General features: G+C 35.7%; 1 protein-coding gene across 8 annotated transcripts in view; it reads left to right on the forward strand.

Moving 5' to 3' along the window:
• ATXN1 (ataxin 1) overlaps positions 1 to 22,556 on the forward strand; it is a 228,191-nt gene that overhangs the window by 147,597 nt on the left and 58,038 nt on the right. For 7 of the 8 annotated variants that reach the window (XM_026699566.2, XM_087930909.1, XM_026699563.2 and 4 more), the window contains one exon: positions 8,813 to 8,908. The gene's annotated coding sequence lies outside the window, so the exon portion shown is untranslated. The remainder of the gene's footprint in view (positions 1 to 8,812; positions 8,909 to 22,556) is intronic. The other variant, XM_087930912.1, reaches the window with a different exon arrangement.

Genomic DNA, 22,556 nt, shown 5'->3' on the forward strand with positions numbered 1-22,556 from the left:
TATGGAATGTCTTTTCCACCAGTATATTTTATCTTCTAAAAGTAACAACTAATAAAATGCTTCATGGTCTGGTAATCAGTAGCACTGGATCCATTTTGCATTCCATTTGACATATAAGGAACATAATAGATGGGCAGATCAGGAGGAAAATGGTTCTTTCTCTTTACATCATTTGCTAGTATGATGTGGAAGTCCTCCTCATTTTCTTGAATATTGTAATATTTTTGGTTTGAGAGCTCATCAGATGTATCTGGCCTATTTCAGTAAGAGAGAATTTGTCTGCTTATATTCTTCTCTAAAACCTAAGATAAAGAAAAGACCTTCAATAGAGGGCCTTGAAAGAATGGAAGAAGGTAGAAAATAAAACTCATTTTTGTCCCAATCATCTTTGGTGGGGATCGTTTGAAAACACCTTTCCATTCTGTCACTTGTCCAAGGGCCCTCATTCATATAGGAATTGTAAACAGTTGATATTGCTGTCTTATTACATTTCATCCCCATGGCATCATGGCTCAGTTCTAGAAAAACACTGTGAAATGTTTCTTCAGTGCTCATGTTTCATCTCTCTCCCACCTTTCCTTATTTCTCATCCTTCACAGTTACAGGAGGAATAGCTTTCTTATCTCACCCCTCAGACAATGGTGTTTAAACAGGTTTTCCCCCCTTGCCATGTGGGGGATGGGCAACAACAAGGGAAGATAGAGGCAAGGCATCAGCAGTTGCTGTTGTCCATCCTTAAAGTTACCCAGGGAATGCAGGCTTGCAATGGGAGTGGAAGGAACTCAACAGTGAAACAGGAGTTGAACCTGGTAGGGTTATGTTAGGTACAAATATAAAAAGGTTTTGAGCAGAACAGATGATAAATACAAGCAATGGTGTGGGGAGAATGTAGACTAGCATCTTAGCTAGCCTTTACTTACTGTTATCCTTGTCTGTGGAGATTCTCAGTCATCCAGGTCATGATTGTCCCAAAAGTGCTTTTTCCAGAGGCAACTGGGACTTTCTGGCTTTTCTTTGAAGACCTTTTGCTTCTCATCCAAGAAGCTTCTTTAGCTCTGGAGGTTCTGAAGAAGCTTCTTGGATGAGAAGGGAAACGTCTTCAAAGAAAAAAACCAGAAACTCCAGTTGCCTTTTGAAAAAGCACCTTTTGGACGATTTCTGCCCTGGTTCTAATGTCTTTTATAAGTAGTTTGGGACCTTCTTTGCAGCTATTAATATAACGGTGCTGTGACATATGTTTTAGTGAATTTGAGATGCTACTTTAGGCACATTAGGTTTACTTTCCCAAGTGGAAATCAAGCAGGCAAGCAATTGATTTCAGTGTGAGCTTACTTCAGTGCGCAAAACATTTATTTTGTTACCTTACCTTTTCTGAATTTCTCCATTAAAAAGTTTGTTCCTTTTTTGTGAAAAGCACATTTGGGTGTTAGTCTTTGAAACAATGAGACATCCCCCATAATGTGTGTATTACAAAACTTAGCTCATAGCACCTATTAAAATCTACATTTTCTAGAGAAAGTGCTAAATTCCAAGAACAGGATAATGCAAATAGAGCTTATTTTTTTATTTAGAATTTTTCTATTTACATCTAGTATTATTGCAATAAGTGGTTGTTTCAATAAAAGCATCAAAGGCTTCAATTTTGAAGGATGGACTTGCTGAATAATGCTTTTGGTTTCTTGAGCAGAGGGCAGTTTAATCGGAGAGGTTACAATAGGTTCTTAAAAGAGATAATGCTGCAAAACAGCAGGCTTGCTTCAGCTGCAGACAAAGAGAAAAAATGAAGACAGGTGCTAAGGAGAGCAACATCAACTTTGCTCTGTGCAATGAACTGCAAAGAGAAAAAAACTGGTGGAGAAAAAGGGAAGAAGATGAGTGAAAACAAATTAGAAAGCCTCTGCAGGTCCTTAGGAAGAACAGAATGACAGAGTTGGAAGGGACTTTGGAGGTCTTCTAGTCCAAACCCCTTGCTCAGGCAGGAAACCTTATGCCATTCCAGAAAAATGGCTGTCCAAACTCTTCTTTAAAACCTCCAATAATGGAACATTCACAACTTCTGAAGGCAAGCCATTCCATTGATTAATTGTTCTAACTCTCCGGAAATTTCTCCTTATTTCTAGGTTGGTTCTCTGCTTGATTAAATTGGTTCTTTTCTTGATTAATAACACAGGAAAGGAAGTTTTAAACAGGAGAGAGAAAGACACTTGAATAAAACCATGATTTTGACTCATCCCAGTCTCACTGAAAAGAATGATTCTGTACAACTTTATTCCATGTTAGACTAAGAGGAAGTCAATCATATTTTGAAACAGATAGATGATTAAAAATGTATTTATAGGCAAGATAAAATAGAAAAAGTGTTGCGGACATTTATAAAGCGTTTTTATTAAAGCTGTTTGAAAATGTTGCGAAAAGTGACAGGATTCCTTATTTATTTGGATTTTAAATATGATCATTGTGAAACAATGTTTAAGAATAAAATCTGCATAAATGTCTTATTTGAAAATTAATTTCTTTTTTTAAATTTAGATATTTTTTTAAATAATGCCAAGCAAGAAAAACTGCAGCCATGCTGAAATTTTAGTTCATTAAGTACTTGTATGATTTAAGTTGTAGTATAAATTTATAAGGCATAGATTACTTAATATTTTGTTTTCCAAATGAGACAGTGCAGGAATACATATGGGCCTCAACTTACAACCACAGTTGAATCTAAAAGCTTCTGTTGCTAAGTAGACATTTGTTAAGTGAATTTTGCCCTGTTTTACAACCTTTCTTGCCACAGTTGTTAAATGAATCACTGGAGTTTTTAAGTTAGTAACTTGGTTGTTAAGTGAATCAGGCTTCCCCACTGAGTTTGTGTCAGCGTTCCAGCAACCCTCCATTCCAATCAATAACTCCAAGATAGGCATATCTCAAAGGAACCTTTATTTAGATAGTAACTGGCACATCTGTGGAATCCCGAAACTGAAAGTCCATCCCCCCTTAACTATCACTACATCACATGGTCCAATCACCATCCATCCTAAAGTAAGATTCCCAATTCATTATGCGCCAAACTCAGTGACCTTGATCCAAACAAAAGAATTTTATTTTGTCTAACTTGATATACCGTATTTATCGGTGTATAACACGCACAGGCGTATAACACGCATTCCCTTTAAGAGGGAAATTTCAGGAAAAAAATATGCGGCGGGCGCAGCGCTGACATCACGTCAGGACGCTGCGCCGCCGCTAGGCACTATTGGGAACGGGACATCGGCGTATAACACGCATACATCATTTGCCCCCTATTTTCAGGGGGAAAAAGTGCGTGTTATATGCCGATAAATACGGTACTCAAATGAATTTCTCCCTCGCACTTCTTTCAGGCTCAATTGTAGCAGCGTAGGAGCATCAAATCTCCATCTTCTTCTTCTTTTTCTTCAGCGTTTGTCTCGGGCGAGGTCCGCTAATGTCCTTGAGTACTGCTTCCACGCCTCTCTGTCTGCCACGTGTGTGTGTTTTGTAGTGGACGTTTCCACCATGTTGATGCGGCATTTGAGTACTCCAGCCGGCCTGTCGCGTGGGCCTGTCGTCGGAGGGTCTGCTCTCAGTTACGGTTAGCGTTTGACGGCTTCGCGCATCCAGGGGACACCACTTGGAGGTGGCAGACCGCTCGTCCCCCAGCATCAAATCTCCATATGGCTTCCAAAGCTGACACTTTGCTTTTTGGAAGGTCACAAAAGGTGATCATATGACCCTGGGACATTGCAATCTTCATAAATATGAGTCAGTTGTCAAATATCTGAATTTTGCTCATGTGACTATAGGGATGCTTCAGTGTTCACAAATGTATAAAACGGTCCTAAGTTGCTTTTTTTAGTGCCATTGTAACTTCGAATATCACTAAATTAATGGTTATAAGTTGAGAACTACTGTATATGAGCTTGTTTAAAATATTCCAAACATCTTTGGAATAGAAATAACAGAATAACCCTTAAAATTAAAACTAAACAAATGTAGGTTGCCTTGCTTAGAGCAAATTCCCTATTAAGGGATTGATTATTTTAATCTAAGAATTTGCTTTATATGAAAAGCAAAGGCTACTGCAATTTCTGCAATAAATGTTTCTTCCCACATAAACTATTTGAACATTTTCTGCTGAAACCATCAGAACATGTTTACCATTATATTGTGAGATTGTTCTAGTTGTATCCTGTTTCCCATTTACTTGTCTACTTGCAATAGCTACTACTGTTAAAAGATCAAAATAATGTCTTAGCAAAGAAAAGAACCTTTGTAATAGTGGAAACGAAGGGGGAAATGTTGCATTACACTGAAGTTGGTGAAAAATCCTTAGTCCTAAGACATTCTTTTAACCTGGGCAAATCTACTGAGCCTGACATAATAAAAGAATTCTAATAAAATTCATTGTGATCTGATACATTCGGCCTCTTTCTGCTATGAGTACCAGGCACATTAGAAATCCAACTGTGGGAAAAATGCTTTTGCTATACACAGAGACTGGGAAAAAAACATAGTTGAGTAATGTAGTGCTTGAGAATAGTGCTTTAAAAATATATGACAACAGTTATGTACTACAGTGGACTACAAAATTTGATGTCATGCCTCAAAACTCCCATTTTTAAAAAATCCTGGTTCAATGTCTTGTTTATGTGAATTGCTTAATGTGAGATTTTCAGGGAATGTGACTCTACCATAAAGTGAGACCAACCTGTGTAAAACAATGAAATTAAACAATAAATACATTGGATATCCTTGTATATGCAGTATGACTGTGTGAAATCCAAAACTTAACATTGGCAGGATTAATTATGACATGTTTGGAGACTTGTAGTAATAGTGCCAGGAAGGTGTGAAATTCATAATGTGAGTAACTGCAGGATTAGGGTGATACTTTAGTGATACTGAAGATTATTTCATTGGGTTTTTGTGATCTGTAAGGATGGACAGACTTCCTAAGTACTTCTCCTTAACTTCCTAACTATTAAAAACTATCAGAATTCATTTGGAGATAAGGACTTTGGAGAAATGAATGCTTCTTGAAGGATACAAAAAGTAGTGAGGGAGCTTTTGTTAAAGAAATAAAATTTAGATTGACTAGATTGAGATAATTATTTTCAGAAACATCAGATTTAGCAATTGAAGATGGAGTAAACATCATTTTCCATTTGTTTTCTTGCTTACTTTGAGTCAAAAGATGTTATCTAGCAGAGGCTGCTACAATCAGTTGAATCAGAGGATTTGTTTAGATAGCAGACAGATGATCTTTGACATGAGTTGCCATTGAAGGTATCCTTTGGGACAAGAGTGATGAGAGAAGGAGACAAGAAATCAGTCCTTGATCAAAGGAATGTGCTCTTTTTCTGTTTTACTTCTTACCAAATACTTTTTCAAGTCAAGTCAACTAAAAATATAATTAGATAGTCGTGCCATGCCATGCCAGATATAATCCTGATATTGCAGCATACAAATTGTACAATATTTTCCTTGAGGCTCTTATCTGGGCCTTGTATTCTTTTTCCTCTTTCAGATCAGTAGATATCTTAACAACTCATGCTTTAAGTATTCCCATTCTGTTTTCTAAATCTGTTCAGAATAGATGTACTAGGCTAATTTAACTCATGGTGAAAGGATGTAATATTGGGCTTTTAGGTTCATAAATTTTGACTACATAGAAAGTAATAGACCTATTTGGTTTAACTGCAGATTGCATCTACAATACATTTAGCTATGAACTCACAGCCCCCCTGTTCCAAAAAAACCTGTAAATGGGAAGAACTTTTTGCTTTAGGCTTTCCAATGTACTTATATCTTTGCATGTAAGATACTTCAGGGGAAAATAATTTGACATGATCTGAGGGCTAATTTCTACTTTAACTTGTGGAAGATTTTGATATATTCACCAGCAAAAAAAAAATTTTTTTTTGTAATTTTTATTTGAGTTTTCACAAAGAGAAAAAAATACAAATAAAACATCTTTTTTGAAAGTAGCGTAATCCTGGGTTACATTTCTTCGTACAGACACAAATTCAGGTTCATGCTCATTTTTATATTCTATTCCATATCTTATTACTATTTTACATTTTCTGCATAGCTTCTCCCCTCTTTTAATTTTCTCAATTTTATTTTAATTATCTCATCTCAGTTCAAATCATTATATTTATATTTTTGTCTGTGCTGTTTCAATTATCTATTATCTTTTCTCATTAAACAAAATTTCTCCTGTAGTTACTGATTGGAGTATGACGCCTTTATATCTTTTAAGTTTATCCATTTAACTCTTATTTAGGCTTCAATATATACCCTAAAGTTATAACATTCAATATAATACATAACTTCCATTCGGATTCTGCTTGGTACATTCTTAAAATACACACTATATTCTTAAAAAAAGCAAAAATTATAAATGTATGTAATTAAAACAACACATTCCATTCCAATTCAATTCTATCATTAATATTAATATCATTAAAGTCTTAACTTCTTTAACATTACTTTTCAATTAAATATCATACTTCTATGGGAACAATTACAAGCTTTCCATAATTAATTCCCCCCCTTCAATTATATTTTATAAAACATTAACTAATTAAAATGTTCCCGTTCCTTCCTAATTCAATTTTCTCGTTTATTTTATTTCACTTATTAACAAACATTTCACTAAATTACACTAACTATTTTATCCCTCATTTTAATCATACATTGTTTCCAATTTTCTAAAGTTATTTCTATTACTAATATAACAATACAATCTTATGTACCTTTACAGAATCCCTTTTTCAGTTAGATTTTCACCCTAAATAGGTCCTGTTTCTCTATATCTTGCTCCAGTTCTTTGTAACTTCTTTTCCTTTCCTTCTTCCCTCTCTTCTTCTCTCTTCCCTTTTTACCCCCTTGTCTCTCTACCTCTATTTCTCTCTTCTGTATTCCCCTTTTCTGTTGCTTTCCAGTATTATACTTATTTTTCAAATTATTTTTCTTTGAATTATTTTTCTTTTCTTTGGTTGTTTTTTAAGTCTTAAATTCTCCATTCTCTTTCCCCGCCTTTCCTTTTTCTTCCCCACATAAAATTACTTGTTCATTAAAGATGATCTCTTCTTTGTCCCAGTCTTCTTGTTTTGCAGACGTTTCTTGTTGTTTCTCATAGTTCCAAATCTCCATTTCTAAGAATTGAAAAACGAAGCCAAAAGAATCCTTCCCTTCTTGTGCATCTTCTTTGTACTTTTTAAGTTCCATTTTCAATTCATCCAGAAGTGGTGCCATTGTATAAATTTTTAAACAACCACCCGATTAATTTTAGTCAGTCAAATGTAATAACCAAGAATCCAAAGATTACCAAATAATCCAAATACACGCAAGCTGTTTCTTTTTGCTCTTTTTTTTTCACTTTCTCTTCCTGGGGTTACTGTTTAGTTACAAAGATTCAGTTAAAATGTATCTTTTAGAAGTCTTGTCGAAGTTTTACTGTAGATTCTTCTTAATTCCAGGCAGTCTCCTCCCTCTTGCAGATCCTGCCCTTATTCTTTTTCTCTCCCTTCTTGCTTATGAAAAAAAAAAATTAGTATCCAGAAGTCTTTATTATCCCTTTGACATTTTGTTTTATTTTCAGCTTAATTGCCTATTGATGTCAAAGTAGATTTTTCCGATTTCTTATTTAAGTCTCTTAGTTGTCAGTATAGGGAAGGAGAGAGTAGAAAAAAAAACCCCAAACCTTTCCCTTTTCACTTTCCTTCGCTGCTTCCGACTCTTCTTTGGGAGCTATGTTATTTTTTTGTAAGTTTAAATTCCAGGGTATCTTAGTTGTTGCTTTTACAACCCAGTCAGCCAAAACTTTCACTTCTTATCTTCCTCCTGCACATTCTTTTCTGGTTGAGTTCTTCTTTGTGGTGGACATTTCTGACCACTGCTGCAGCAGTCTTCGGGAAAGGGAGTAATGGCCAGCTGAGGAGGAGAGATGCGGCTCTCCTCAACCCTGCTGGCAGTCTCCCCCCTCTTCACCACCTCTACGGGGTGGCTTAGCCCCGAAACCAGCCGGCTCAGGGCGCTCCAGCGGCAAGGCCAGACCAAAACCGTGCACAATCGCGGATTTCTGTCTGTCGCCGAAGAGACTTCAAACCGGAAGCCAGCAAAAATTCTTGAGCCTTCAATTATATTTCTTATAAGTGGAAAGCAAAAAAAAATGGTCTATAAAAAATTACCTCGGATCATGTGAAAAGCCAATCCATACAGAATATTCTTTATTAAAGATTCAAGTAGGAATAGATGAGCATACTGTATTGCTTCTTAAATAATGTTACAGATTATAGTTTGTATTTGTGTATTTAAATGGCAAGTATGAACTACATACAAATAGAAATGTTCACATCATAGCAAAAATGTTTAGTGTATTGATGAAATATGGATGAAAATTGTACAATGTCACCTGGCCTCCAAACAATTCTGACTGCGCATATGTGGATCGACTTTTTAATCCATATATATTATACAAAGGAATACATACAGAAATTATAAAACTATCCTTGTAAATTTCTTTACTGACTCATTGCTCTACACATATTGATATACACATAAATGTGTTTTATGACATGTTTGAAAGTAGAAACCCCCCCAAAATGGGGATTAGAAATCGTACATTAGTACAATATAGTTTGTACTTTTTAAACAAGGATTTTAAAAATGCTTTGAAGTGAGTCTTCAGTTCCAGTTATTCAAAATCCATTAATTTTTTATTGAAACTTTGCTATTACATAATATGATACTTTTCCTTGCCTTATTTCTCACTACTTTTTAATTTTTTATTTGAAAGAAGCACTACTGATGGACCTGTCAGCTATCCAGTAATACCTGCCAATTCTGCAAGGGGAAGCATAATCTGGATACCCAGAAGTCAGCAGTGAATGGTGTGAGTAAACTATACAATAAAGGGTTTTGAATACTGCCTTTGTAACTATATTTGACATTAGGTTATCTGAATCAGAAGAAGGGCAGATGCTACATTTCACTTATTTACCCATGATAATAAACTTCATTGATTTGGCAACATGCTGAGGACATGGCTTAGACATCTAATATATCAGTTTGCTTCTAATATCATGATGGGTCCTTATGAAAGGTATTTTTCTTAGTATATGGGTAACCAAGAGAATTGTTAGTTATATGTTTTAAATATTCACAGATCTATCTTTTGGACACTTCTGTTAAAGAGAAGAGAAATAATACTTGAAATCTCATCTAAACATACATTATGTTAGTTGAGGAATATTATCAGTATATTTCAACAATAAAGCCTTCAAAGGAAGGTGTGGCAAAGTATGTATTATAAATGTTTGTGCTCGTCTTAGCTGTCAAAATGAACATTTATTTCCTCAATACAATTTAATTCTATGACATTATTCAGAAGAGGACATTCATCATTCATTCTAGGCTCACATATTTATTTTGGACCTAAATTCAATGCAAGTTGCAAGTAACTTCAATTTAGAATTATGACCATTCTCAAAAAACAAATTTGACAATAAGTTAGCACTGCATTTCTTTGTAAAATTATATAGGATCAGACTTATTAGGCTATCATTTTGTGGCCTTCCTTTTTGATAGGGGAAGCACTTAAACAAATATTCTTAGGATTGAACTGCACATATCCCTAAATATTTTTTTTGGTTTTCCCATAATATTTTAATGGCAAAGGGTGATGATGGGGTTTGCTTTAGGGTAGTGTTTTGCTAACAGTTCTCAGTATATGTGGCTTTATCATTTATAAACTCTAGCCTATTAATCAGTTAGAACTGGAAGATTTTGGAAAGACAACCAATCATTTAGCAATTACCCATTGGTAATTAGGAATATAATTCAGTTTAGAAAAATATATGCAACTCTATCTTCCTATATAAGAGTGATATGTGCAAGTATTAGCCCTTAAGAAGGAAAAATATTTATGTACTCATTGTATAAGAGATTACAATTTTATTTCACCTTGGTAACAGCTAGGTAATATACATTAGATAATCTATATTTAAATAATTGCAGTGACATTCCTGGCTGAATGTGCATTCAGGTTTCCATATCCAAACTTCCATATTGAAGAGATTACGTTTAGCTCCTTGGTATATAATTAAATCTTCTGTAATATGTATAAAGAACCTTGGTATCCACGGTGCCATCCCAATGGTTTTATATAACTGTGTTTTTTTTAAAGTATACCTGATCATCCATTAGAAGTTTTTTTAAGATCTGTAGTTATTATGTTTTGCCTGTATGTCATGGCAGATAAACATTTCAAGATGTGTAACGCATTTCTTTTCAAGGTATAATTATTCAGGGTTTTTTTAATGTGAGGTTGGCAAGCTGGAACAGCAAATAATGAAGATCACTTTTAACCAGTTTTAGATTTTAAAGAGTAGTATATCATCAGATTTAATTCTAAGAGAATTGAGAAAAAATATTTTTTTTCAATTACATTTTGAACAAACAATGATGGGTTTTTCTCAGGAGCTGTTCACAAAAAACAGATAAAGTATCTCCATTTGATAAGTAGCTTTATTGCTGTGATTTTTTTTGAATGTTGCAAAGTTTACTTCAAAATAGTTTGGACACACTATGAAATTGTATCCATAGCTAATGCAAATTTATTAGTCCTAGAATTTAGTAATTCTTTGAGAATGTCTGACATTCTGTTGAGTACTTCCTTTCTGACTCCCTTGATTCTTGTTGGATTGCTTACATTATGGAATTAAAATGGTTTAACAATAATCTCTTGTTGACAGGTGTAGTGAGCACCTGCTGGCTCTTTTTATAATAAGCTAGCCTTATATGCTGGGAGGATGTCTCCTGATTCCCAAGAGCCTACAAAGGAAAAGAAGTGGTTTTGTCAGGTTTTGAGGTGGGAATAGTTTTTGGGTTTTGAAGACAGTTGTTAAAAACCTGGATTGGGTGTGTTACCTTGGGCGAGGTTGGAAATCGAGTTGTTTCACTGTAGTGGGAATTGCATTAGTATTTGGGGGGAGAGTTGCTTTGCATCTCCTTTTAAATGTGTTTTGTGTGCATGGTTTAACCTTACCTTGTTTTGACTCCTTTAATAAAGTTATTTTTTGTTTAAATCTTAGAATTTTCTACCATCTGCGTCAACTTGGCTTAGCTATTGATTCCCCACAATTTTGTTTGGTTCCCCATTCGGTAATCTTAACTAGAGGTGGGATGGGGTAAAGATTTCCCTTTTAAACCTCCCCTGGTTCATCAGAGGGCTTGTGTGGAAGGGAGGAACTAATTAGTAACAGAGGGGTTTATGTGACAGCAAAGGTACCTACATTTCCAGTCATTGTTAAGTTGTAAGTGTGACTTCCCTCTGGAACAACGTACATCAGAAGAAAAGGTTCGTTGTTACAATAGGGAACTCTGGGAATTGTAGTTTAAAACTGATCAATAAAACCCCATATCTTGCAATGTAGAACTTCCAGAATTATTAGGAAGCACTGATCCATAATTATTTGCAGGTCCAGCCATGGACTAACCCATAAAGCTTGTGTCATGCTGCTTCTTGCACTAGCTGGCAGACTTCATAACACTCCCTTTCCCTAGGCTTAGAGTGTTCCTGTTAATTATTTCATCAGAACTGAATGTCAACAATAGAATTCTGAGAGTATGGCAAAAACCTTTATGCAAGAACGTTAAACATTGTATTAGTTTACATTTTACAGGCCATTTGAAATGTGGGGAGCAGTTCTGACTTATGATTATATAGTTGTTTGAGAATTGTCTGCTCTTTTTCTTGACAGAAACAGTGACAATTTTTCTCACAATTTAGAACTCCAAAATACTTTGCTTCTAAACTTGTTTGCATCTATTTTATTCCCCAGAATTACAGGCTTTGAAAGATTTTTTGCCTCTTTTTTATAACCAATAAACTTATGTGAACCAGCTCATATATATTTAGGGATGGGGTCAACATGTGTTTAGAAAAGGCAATGACTTATTCTTGATTAAGAACCACTGAAGACAGCTGTTGCTTTCCTTTAAATGGGCATAATGTGGAAAGAAACCTATCCAGTAGGATTTAAAGGACTACAAGATCTGTTAGTGTTTGGGGATAAACCCCCTAGCAGAGTGTGCAGCAGCAGTCAAGCCAGGCAGGCAAATGAGAGAGAGAGTGGGCCCAAGAGTATACACACACTGGAGACAAAAACACTGTTTGTGGTTTTAAAATAGTTATTTAATTCACACAGAGATTAAGAAGTGTCATTCAGTCCATATATCATTATCCAGTATATCCATCCAGTTATCAAGTCCATTAACAGTAAATACAATGTTCTTATCTGCTTGTAAATCTTCTTCTGATACCTTTCTCTCAAAGACAACGCTGAATCCTCAGCTCACTAGGCAAACAGTCCTTGTGTTCAGTTGAAATGGTATCTGGCACAGTAGCCATCCAGAAGTAAGCAGACAGACGTTCCAACAGGCAGCAGACCAGGAACAGAACCAGGTGCATCCAGAAGCCGGGGCTATTACATTTCCCTTCCTACCTATATTACTGCCTGCAACCGCACCCACAATGACATTGCAGTTTCTTGTGCTTAAAGCTACATAGACACTTAATCCTAGGTTTACATATTTATTCAACCCAAACCTGGTTGGTGTATCCATATACCCAACAAGATCTTTGCCAAAATAATAACTATTTAGCATCAATGAATTATTATTAGCATGTTTTATTAATTGGTTTCTATTTTGTGCTTCTGTTGCAGAACCACCATCTTCTGATATTTCATAATAGTCACTCTAAGGCAGCTATTTTGGTAACCTAACACAACAAGGATTACGAGAGTTGCTGAGCTTTCATTCTTTTGAAATAGATATGATAGGCAAAGTAAATCAGTGGGGAAAAATGCAAGATTGCAACTTGCTTTTTTTGTTCTTTATTCCCAAACCACCCATGAACAAAAGAGTTGATATTCACTTCTATAGATTTGGAATGTGAAAATGAAAACATATTCTACCTCTGAAGTAAGAAGCAGTTGATACTAGCAGGAAGGAATATGTGGTTCAACTAATAATTGTTCATTGCATCAAAAGTGTAGACCTCCTTTTAAAAAATTGTATTCTGAGTTTCTCATTGCTTCAAAAATAATACAATACATTCTGTTTCTAGGAAATTGTTTTTTGACCATAAGCCCTATAGGAGTCAGTCAGTCATATTCCCAAATAGATATAATTATAATCAAGTGATAAATCTTAGTTTTGAAACTGGATACTTATGGAGTTCCTCATTTTCCTTTCTTTTTTCTTTTGAATCAGCAGAAATTTTGTTTTAAAAAAATGGTGGGGGGAGCAAATCATCCAAGGCTGTAATGTATTCACCTTTTTTGTGAAGATTTTGCATTTAAATCCAAATAAAGAATTATGATTATAGATTAGCTTTTCCAATATGATTAATCTTTAACTGCACTTCCTTTTTATTCCAGCCTGCAGGAATATTATAGCAGTCCAATTTATTGGAAGAAAATGGAGAAGTTTGATTTAGTTTTCGATTATGGTTTCACAATTGATTTAAATAGTGGAAGTTAACCTGCGTTATGACTATCAGAAACTATTCTTTCGCAGTGGTTTGTGTACTATCAAACAGCATTGCCTTGAGGGATGATCTGTCCACAAAAATTGTAGACTTCAGTCTGCAAGATATTCAGTTGGAAAGAAAAATGGATGATAATGGATTTTACATTTCTGTGAAATTTAACAATATATGAAGTAGGAATAACTGTGATAAGACAGACTTGAACTAAGTAGCATGGAATGCCAACCAAACAGTCCCGTTTTTCAATTTGCTGTGGTTGGCATCTGTCCAAAAACAGGTTACTATTACTGATGCATGAGAGGAAAACAGTCATATTCCACCCAATCTTTATTGAAGAAAAACTATTCTGTTGAGAATGGTATGTTTCCTTCTGACTACTCCAGGTGTGCTGCTGTTACTAAAAAGCTGCTGTATCCTTAAATCTTGAGTAGGAAGTCTAGGGTATCCTATGAGCATTTCATGGTATTAGAGGTGGTATATCAATCAGAATAAGGGTCATTTCTTATTATATTATACAGCTCTACTGTAGTTAGAGCTATAGATATCAATAATATTTCAGAATATTAGACACAGAAGAAGCAAACACCTACATTGATTGCTCTTAGTTTCTTAGCTAATAAAAATAAATTGGATAGGTGATACCAAGGTGCCATTGATGTTCAGATGTCTATGACAAATTCTTAAAGCTCCATTCACATACCAATAGAAATGATAATGATTTAGAAACTTGTAGACTGCCCAACTGCTAACAATTCTGGGTGGTTCTCAACAATTAAATAAAGAAATTACAGTAAAATTAATAAAAGAAAGCAGGCATAACAGTGAAGGTCTCCCTTTCCCTCACTAAAGACTTGGGTTGAAAGATAGGTTTTCACCATTCTTCTGAACAACAGTATAGTGATGGCCATCAGGATGAATCTCATTCCTAGGCTAGGCACTACTACGGGATAGGCAGGGTAGGCACTACTACAGAGAAAATATGTTTGCAGGGTCCTGGCAGTAGACTTTGTTTTATTGAAGGAAGCCGGTGTACACCAACCCTGCAAGATCAAAGTGGGATGGCTTTATGACTGCTGTGGTTCTTCTAACCTTCCCCAGGGTCAATATAACCAGGTAGCAGATTGAAATCTCTGAGGACCAACAGTCTTGGGGACATATTTTGCCAACCCAGCAATGGAATCCAGCAGTTAAGACAAGGATGCCAGTGGGTAGCGGAAAGGATGGATCACCAACCGCACTTCCTCTAGTTCCAGTAAATCTCTATTTTCAGTAAGGCTTAGTTTAATCTATCTTCTTAGTTTAAGCTATCTTCTACTCATCAAATCCCCTGGCTCAAAACTGTATTCTGTAAACAATTGCAACCTTATTTTATAGGAAACAAATTTTAATTCTTCAACCTTTGCAATAGAAAAGTAGATGTTCCTGACTATTTTATAACAGTTCACTTTATTTCGTGAACATTGGCATATAAAATTACCAGGAATCTAATACAGGTCCTCCTTAACTTAAGACCACAATTGAGCCCAAAATGTATGATGCTAAGTGAAACATTTGTTAAGTGAGTTTCAGCCCCATTTTACAACTTTTATTCGACATAATTGTTAAGTGAAACATTGCATTTTTAAATTTAGTAACATGATTGTTAAGTGAATCTGGATTCCCCAGTACTGCAGTGGAATACTGCAGCAGTCATAAATATGAACCAATTGCCAAGCAGCTGAATTTTATCATGTGACCAGGAGGATGCTACAAAGGTCGTAAGTGTGAAAAATGGTCATAAGTCACTTTTTTCAGTGCTGTTGTAACTTCGAACGGTCAGTAAACAAACTGTTGTAAGTCGAGGACTACCTGTATCACTTGGTATCAATAATTTATCTGTTTTCAATTTGCTACGTTCACCACATCAAAACATAACTCAAAACTCTGTAATTTTATGGACTTCCTGTATTATCTTGTCTTGGATGACTTCCAGTCAAATCAATCTGATCCTTGGTTCTCGATTCCTTTATTCATCTCCATTATTTCAGTCTTCTATTACATATGACATGAAGGAAGTTTGTAAAAGTTCCCTTTCTCCAACATATATGTATAGAAATTACAACAACCATAGACTTTCTATAGCAAATGCCTACCTCTGAGCTAAGTGGTAGTAAAAAAAATCTCAGAAAGCTTTGCTCATCTAAAGCTGGTAATCTTATTGGCTTTCATCAAAGCTCAGTCTTCTTTCCATTCATAATGTTTCTGTTCAACTGATGGTATTTTCACTTTAAGCTGAAGTTTTGCTTGAAATATCAATAAAGAAACAGGTATCCTTTCTTGACTTACTTACTTTATTATCGACTCTACTGTACCCTTTACTCACTTTCTTTACTTTGAATTTTAAGCTACCTCCCTTCTTAATCTTCTAGCATAAAAGAATTAGCCTTTCAATGGATATACCAAAGCTTCTTGATTCTCTTCCTGACTTCCGGAAATTATGAAGATGTTATTATAACAACTACCAAGAAATCTATTTTTAGATTGCATTCCATTGTCTCATTAGCCCTTTGATTCAATATTAATTGTCTTAGCATAATTTTCTTGTTTTCAGGGTTATAACATGGAGCTGACAACAGAACAATAACAATGTTGTTTATGATAATACTGCTGGTTGAAAAATTGCAGTATATTTTAAGCAGGTTCTTTGTCCTGAAAATTGTAGCTTATACTGAACGCAAAAGTTAAATTTGATAACCCAAAATGAGTGCAATGAATATGCAAAAGGATTTGTTCAGGATGGAGTAATACTGAAAGTAGTTTTAATTTTAATCTCATGTTTTTCTTGTTAATATATTTAAAGCCTTAAATAAGTGCTGATGTCCATTTCTTTTGTAAAGTCTTTCATTTCCCAGAGTTTCCAACTAGTCTAATAACTAAATATCTGAACAGCACTTTTGAATATTATACCTAATTACTTTATGGAAAAGAAAATGAATTTCACCAACTGTTCCTATTAATCTTTCCATGTCCTTGTTATTTTGAATTGTGTTTTAATTTTCACATTTTTTCTGTTGTGAACATCTATTGATAACATATGTTAGGATGCTACACTTCTAAACCCTTTTCCAAAATGTACCTAATGTGAACAATAGTTCCAAAAGAAAATAATAGTGAAAAGTATTTGTTTTACAATTAGTTTGAATCTTAATTCTGAAACTGCTACATGCAATATGGATATCCATCAGAATGTATTGGTTATTTTTTCATTAGTTTTGCTGCTTTTGCTGACCTGTTACCAATAAAGAGGAGAGATAATTTAGCTGGCAGAGCCTTTTTACTAGGATTATCTCAATAAAAAATAATAATTTAAAAACTATAGTGTATTGTCATATGTCAGGCAGTCAAGTAATGGAGAGCATCTATCTAGCTGGGAATTCTTATCCCTTTCTCCAGGACTTCACCAGCCCAGATCTATTGAACAAAGGAAAGGAATCTTGGATTTTCCTCCAAATACATAAAATATAAAAACTCTTTTGCTACCCCTGAACCAAAGAGTTAGCTCTGTAACCTAGAGTTTTAATGAGAAATAAATAAGACACTAATAAATCTAAAACTCTTAAACATAAAAATAAGTTGATTTTTAAAACGTGAAATAGAAAACAAAGGAATAACTAGGTACACAAAATTCCAAATAAATGGTTAGCTAAGCTAAAATAGTTATCTCTTCAGAATAGCTGTTGCTTTGACCAGTTGACAATCTGTGACACTCTGGGCTTAACAGTTTATCAAAAATTTTCTAGGGATCTGAATCCACATTCTTGGTAACCCAATTGTGCTTTTGTGTAAATGCATTTATGTAGGAGACACTTTTTAGTGAAAATAACAGCTGAATTTCTATTCATAACACTCAGCAAGGTCAGTTTCTCAGGTATTTTAGGTTGCTATTGACTATATCAGAAGTAAGAATGTGTTATAGAATTATGAAATATTGTGACAATCTGTTTTTCTCTGAGTGTAGAATGATTGAAGAATTGCTGATGGATATCAAAAAAGGACACAAATAAATAGTTTTGGCTATATTGTTCTATATTGTTCTATCATTGTGAGCTGGATTGTTATTTTTTTATCACTTATTTTGATACCAACTACAAGAAGCAGCATGTAAATGACTGCTACCATTTGCAGACCTCTTTTGATCATTGTAACTGCTGTGTTATAGTGCAGAGGTGTCAACTTGATTTCATTGAGGGCAGCATCAGGGTTGTATTTGACCTTGGAGGGCCGGGGGGAGGGATGCATGGGCATGGTGGACGTGACCAGGGTGGGTGTGGCCATGATAGATGTGACACTCATGTCAGGGCACCTGTAGTAGCCAAGTGCTAAGGCATGACTTCCCTCACTCTCATTATAATCTTCCTTCCTTCCTTCCTCCCTTCTTCCTTTCCTACCTACCTACCTTCCTTCTTTCTTTCCCTCCCTCCCTCCCTCCTTCCTTCCTTCCTTCCTTCCTTCCTTCCTTCCTTCCTTCCTTCCTTCCTTCCTTCCTTTCTTTTTCCTTCCCTCTTCATTCTCATTTCTTGTTCCTTTCCCTCTCTCCTTATTTTTCCTTCCTTGTTCTCTTTCCATCTTTCCTTCTTTTTATTTGTCTTTCCCTTTCTCCTTTCCTGTCCCTTTTTGCATGCTCAAACGCAAAAGGGGAAATATTTATCCTTTTGTGGTGTTTTTAGTTTGTTTTGATAGCTCTCTGCCAGTGAAAACGGAGCCTAGGGGAGCTGCACATGTGCTCAACTGAGATGGCCTCCTGCAGCCCTCTGTCAGAGAAAATGGAACCTGTGGGATGACGTGCAGCCCCCCGTACCACATTTTTGCTGGCAGAGGGCTGCAGGAGGCCGTCATGGCCCAAAATGGGATGCCTAATCCTAATACCCCCCCCCCCAAGCTCCGTTTTCGCTGGCAGAGGCACTGTGGGCTGGTTGTTTGCTATTTCCAGGCCGGCCCTGTGAGCCAGATCTCAGAACCCCATTGTCTTTGTTATAAGCTATTCAGATGGGGTTTTTTTATTGTTACTACAATATTGAGTTCACTGATGGTGAGGGGGGGGTTTCCTTGGGCATGGGGGAAGGCATGTCATACAAGGTAAGTTTGTGTGTTTTAATCTTGTAAGCCACCCAGAGTCACTTATGTGATGTGAGAAGCTATATAAATCAAAGCAATCAAATAGCCATCGTGTTCTCAGTTTCTCATTGTTCAGCTCTAATCTAAAATTTACCCTCTATTGTATTTTTGGACTGCGCCTCAGCCTTAGAAATATTGGAGGTCTGTTAAATACAAAACTATCTGCCTTTTTAAGTAGTGGTTGTACAAATATGTACATTTTGCCCTTGATTGGAAGGTGCTTGCATTGTGTTGCAATAATAATTGTTTTTAAGTGCTCACTTCGGGGACATGTCAAAAGAAAATGCATGTTGGCAGTACCCTAAAGGCCTGAAAAGTTTAAGACCTTTTCAGTTCCTTGAATTGTTTATATCCTGTGGGTTGGAGACACTGTGTAACTATTGGGAGGATACTAATTGAATAAGTTTTACTCCTACACAATTAACATATTTGTAAGTGCAGGATGAACTTTAGTATTCAAGTTAAATTTGGGCAGAAATACCAATCCTAGGCACTGAAAATACTACCTACCAACAGAGAAAGCATACAGATAACTAATATTTACAATAGCCAATCTGATGCCTGACAGACAGGTCTGGTATGTTTGTTTAACCCAGAAAAATAAAAAGATAGATTTTTTTTTAATATAGAAATTATTTATTTGCAGGCCATGTAAAACCTTCACTAAAACTACTGAAAATCTGTAGCTGCTCTGTAGCTTTCCTATAGCTAGGAATTCTGGGTAGCAAGATTAGAATGATTTAAAAATCTAGAATGACGACTGATTAGCAATACTGCAAAAGTAGAATTAACAAGAGAGAGAGAGAGAGCTTTTTTTTGATACTGTAGATAGCAAAGCCAGAAATGCCAGTTAGAAATATTTGTTTCTATTTTCATTTATAAACTTTGCATTGTTAAATAGCAGTGCCATTCATTTAAAACAAAAGATAATATTAGAGGAGGTGGATGAGATGCTTACAGGTTAAGAAATAGAATTCAAATAACGCTGAAGATCATTTTATATTTGGTGGCAGAAGGACAAACAAATTCAAATAAATTGACAACTTCCTAAGCAAGGGTTTTTTTCCCTGTCCTGTCCCCATTCAAAACAGAAAAGAGTATAGCATAATGGTAAGCAGTCTTTTTAAGCTAATAAGTACATTGTAATTTTGAAAACATACTGTGATATTTTCTTAAAATGGTTGCCATAAAATGGCTCCTCTATTACAGATCTTCATTTTACATGAAGGCTGTTCCCTACCACTTTTTAAAATGTCCCTTAGATGCTCTTTGCCACATTAGTTTTTTTTCCTTTCCATGGTAATACATATTCTTCCAAACAGCCAACCTCATTTTATTTTGTAGTAATGTGTGGGAATTTTGGGTGGCCAAAAGTGTTGCAGAAGATAAATATACAGTAAAAGTTGGGATAAAGAAGCTGAAGATTCCTGAGGAAACATTCTCTAGGTATTTTTAACTGATTATTTACACCAGGAAACGGGTCTTTTATGTCAGTCAAAGAGTTATATTCCATTATGGTTCTCTTCTAAAAATGCATTCCAGCTGCAGCCGGTTCAAAATCAAAGTGGAGAGTCAGAGCTGGCAGTGCACAGGATCCTCCCTTACTCATTTATCATTTTGCTGATATGTGCCTCTGTGTATCTGTTTATTTATTTACTTATAAGTCTTAGTCCATTGAGTCCTTTGCACCACAGGTGACTCAGGCAGCTTACAATCGTTGAATTAAAACACAAATAAAACATTAAGACAATAAGCATTAAAATAGACATTCAAAATAATAAATAAATATAGATCTTAAATTTAAAATTCAGTTAAAATAAAATTGACCAAGATGGGAAGGAAGAAAGCAAAGTGTGCATGGGGAAGAGGTGGGGTTTTATCCATTAACCACCAATAAAATGCTACGGCTATTCATGAAAACGATGCACCACCATGTTTTCAAGCCCTTTAGGAAGGCCAAAGGTGTGGATCTCACCTCTGGAGGCACAATGTTCCAGCAGGCCGGAGCCATGGCAGTAAAGGCTCTTCTGGACTCTGCCAGCTGCAATTCCTTGACTGATAGCGTCCATGGCATGTCCCTTCTGCCAGTGTTGGTGGGGTGGGCTAATTCCTTCAGGGTAAGCCAGTTTCTCAGATGGCCTGGACCTATGCCAATAAAGAGCTATATAATATCAAATAGCAGGTTGCAGTAAAATGATCTGGGCTTGCACACAAATATGTCTTTGAGAGTGAGTTTGTACCTATTGTAAGTTCACCCTTCCAAATTCATCAATTTATTTTACTTTTAGGTGTTGAAAAATTCTGGCTATTGTAGTCTAAGAGACTAGACCCAACATAGTGAAAGGGCATTATGATCAGCACTGGGGAATGAGTTTAGCAGACCATGTTTTATAAGATTGTTCATAATTTGATTCTATTAAATCTAGATCAACAACGCTACAAATCTATAAGCTGACATATTGCAAAAAAATGTCTTCAATATTTTATAAATATATTTAATATATTTCTATATATTTATAAACTATAGGAAGATTATAAAAGACTGCTTATAGCACTTATATGCCACCAATCTGGTCTACTCATTCCAAATAATTAATGTCAGGGTGTTTCAATAACAGTTTGAGGAAAGAATACAGCTAAAATATCCTAGAATAAATTCTTTGTCCTTGTTGGTTAAGGAATCAATGTGCCTTGCATGGAGTCCTAGTTACTTTGCAGAGACATCATGTGGTTGTTTTGCATGACTGCAACTATACGTCAAATTTTATTGTAAGTTTGTAATACTACAGATTACTTCAATGAACAGAGGAGGGAGAATTATAATGTGGCAGGTGGCCTTATGTATATGTTCTGAATATATGGATCAGACTAAAGCACTGCAGTTTCCTTGTTTGGCTTATGATAGGAGTAGCTGTCTCATTTCTTCTTTGGCATTCTGTTTTCAAATATTGTTTCATGAATTATACACAGTTACCCTTCTAATAATTTTTCCCCTATTATTCAACTTGATTTCTCAGAAAGATAGTTGTATATAAAATGCAATAATATTATACTTTCAGCAGCTACGTTCAGGAATATCAACTAAGACTTTTTGATGTAGTAAGTTTAAACTGAAGCAAAGGGATTAACGCGATAGGCTTTTGTGCATACTGCTCTGTATGTTGCGGGTTTCTGTCTGCCATGTTACTCAAGATTGCCTACTTCCTCAAGTAATGTGCATGTTTTTATTAGTTATTTTTAGCCAATCTGTAATTGTTTTTTCTCTCTTTGAAAGAAAAATGCACTTTGTTTAAAGAAGTTACTATGTTCACAATCAGGAGTCGTGGAGAACTTTTGTAGCACCTTTCCAACTAACAAGTTCAGCCATCATAAACTAACATGTCTTTCCTCCTGTAAGATATATATAAGGCATGTCTCAGATTTATGAGATACTGTACAGCAGGAGTGTCAAATGCAAGACCCATGGGGTGCTTACAGCTGGCCCAAGGGGCCGCTCTGGAAACAGCGAGGGACCAGCCCACAATGTCTCTGCCAGTGAAAACCCTCCCGAGCTCTGTTTTCACGTGCAGCCCTCCCGAGCTCTGTTTTCACTGGCAGAGGTTTGCAGGAGTCTGTCCCAGCCGAAAATGAGCTTGGGAGCCCATTTTTGCTGGCAGAGTGCTCAGCCCACTACAGGTACCCCAGACACGAGTGATATTAAGATGGCCACACTCATCCTGGCGCCCCGAGGTCAAACACAACCCTGATATGGCCCTCAATGAAATTGCGTTTGACACTCCTGCTGTAGAGCATTCTCCAATGTCTAGTGTAGAGTTAATTTCATTTGTACTTG

The sequence above is a fragment of the Pseudonaja textilis genome, chromosome 3 (assembly GCF_049901715.1).
Source record: "Pseudonaja textilis isolate UNSWEBS1 chromosome 3, rPseTex1.2, whole genome shotgun sequence".
Classification (NCBI taxonomy): Eukaryota; Metazoa; Chordata; class Lepidosauria; order Squamata; family Elapidae; genus Pseudonaja; species Pseudonaja textilis.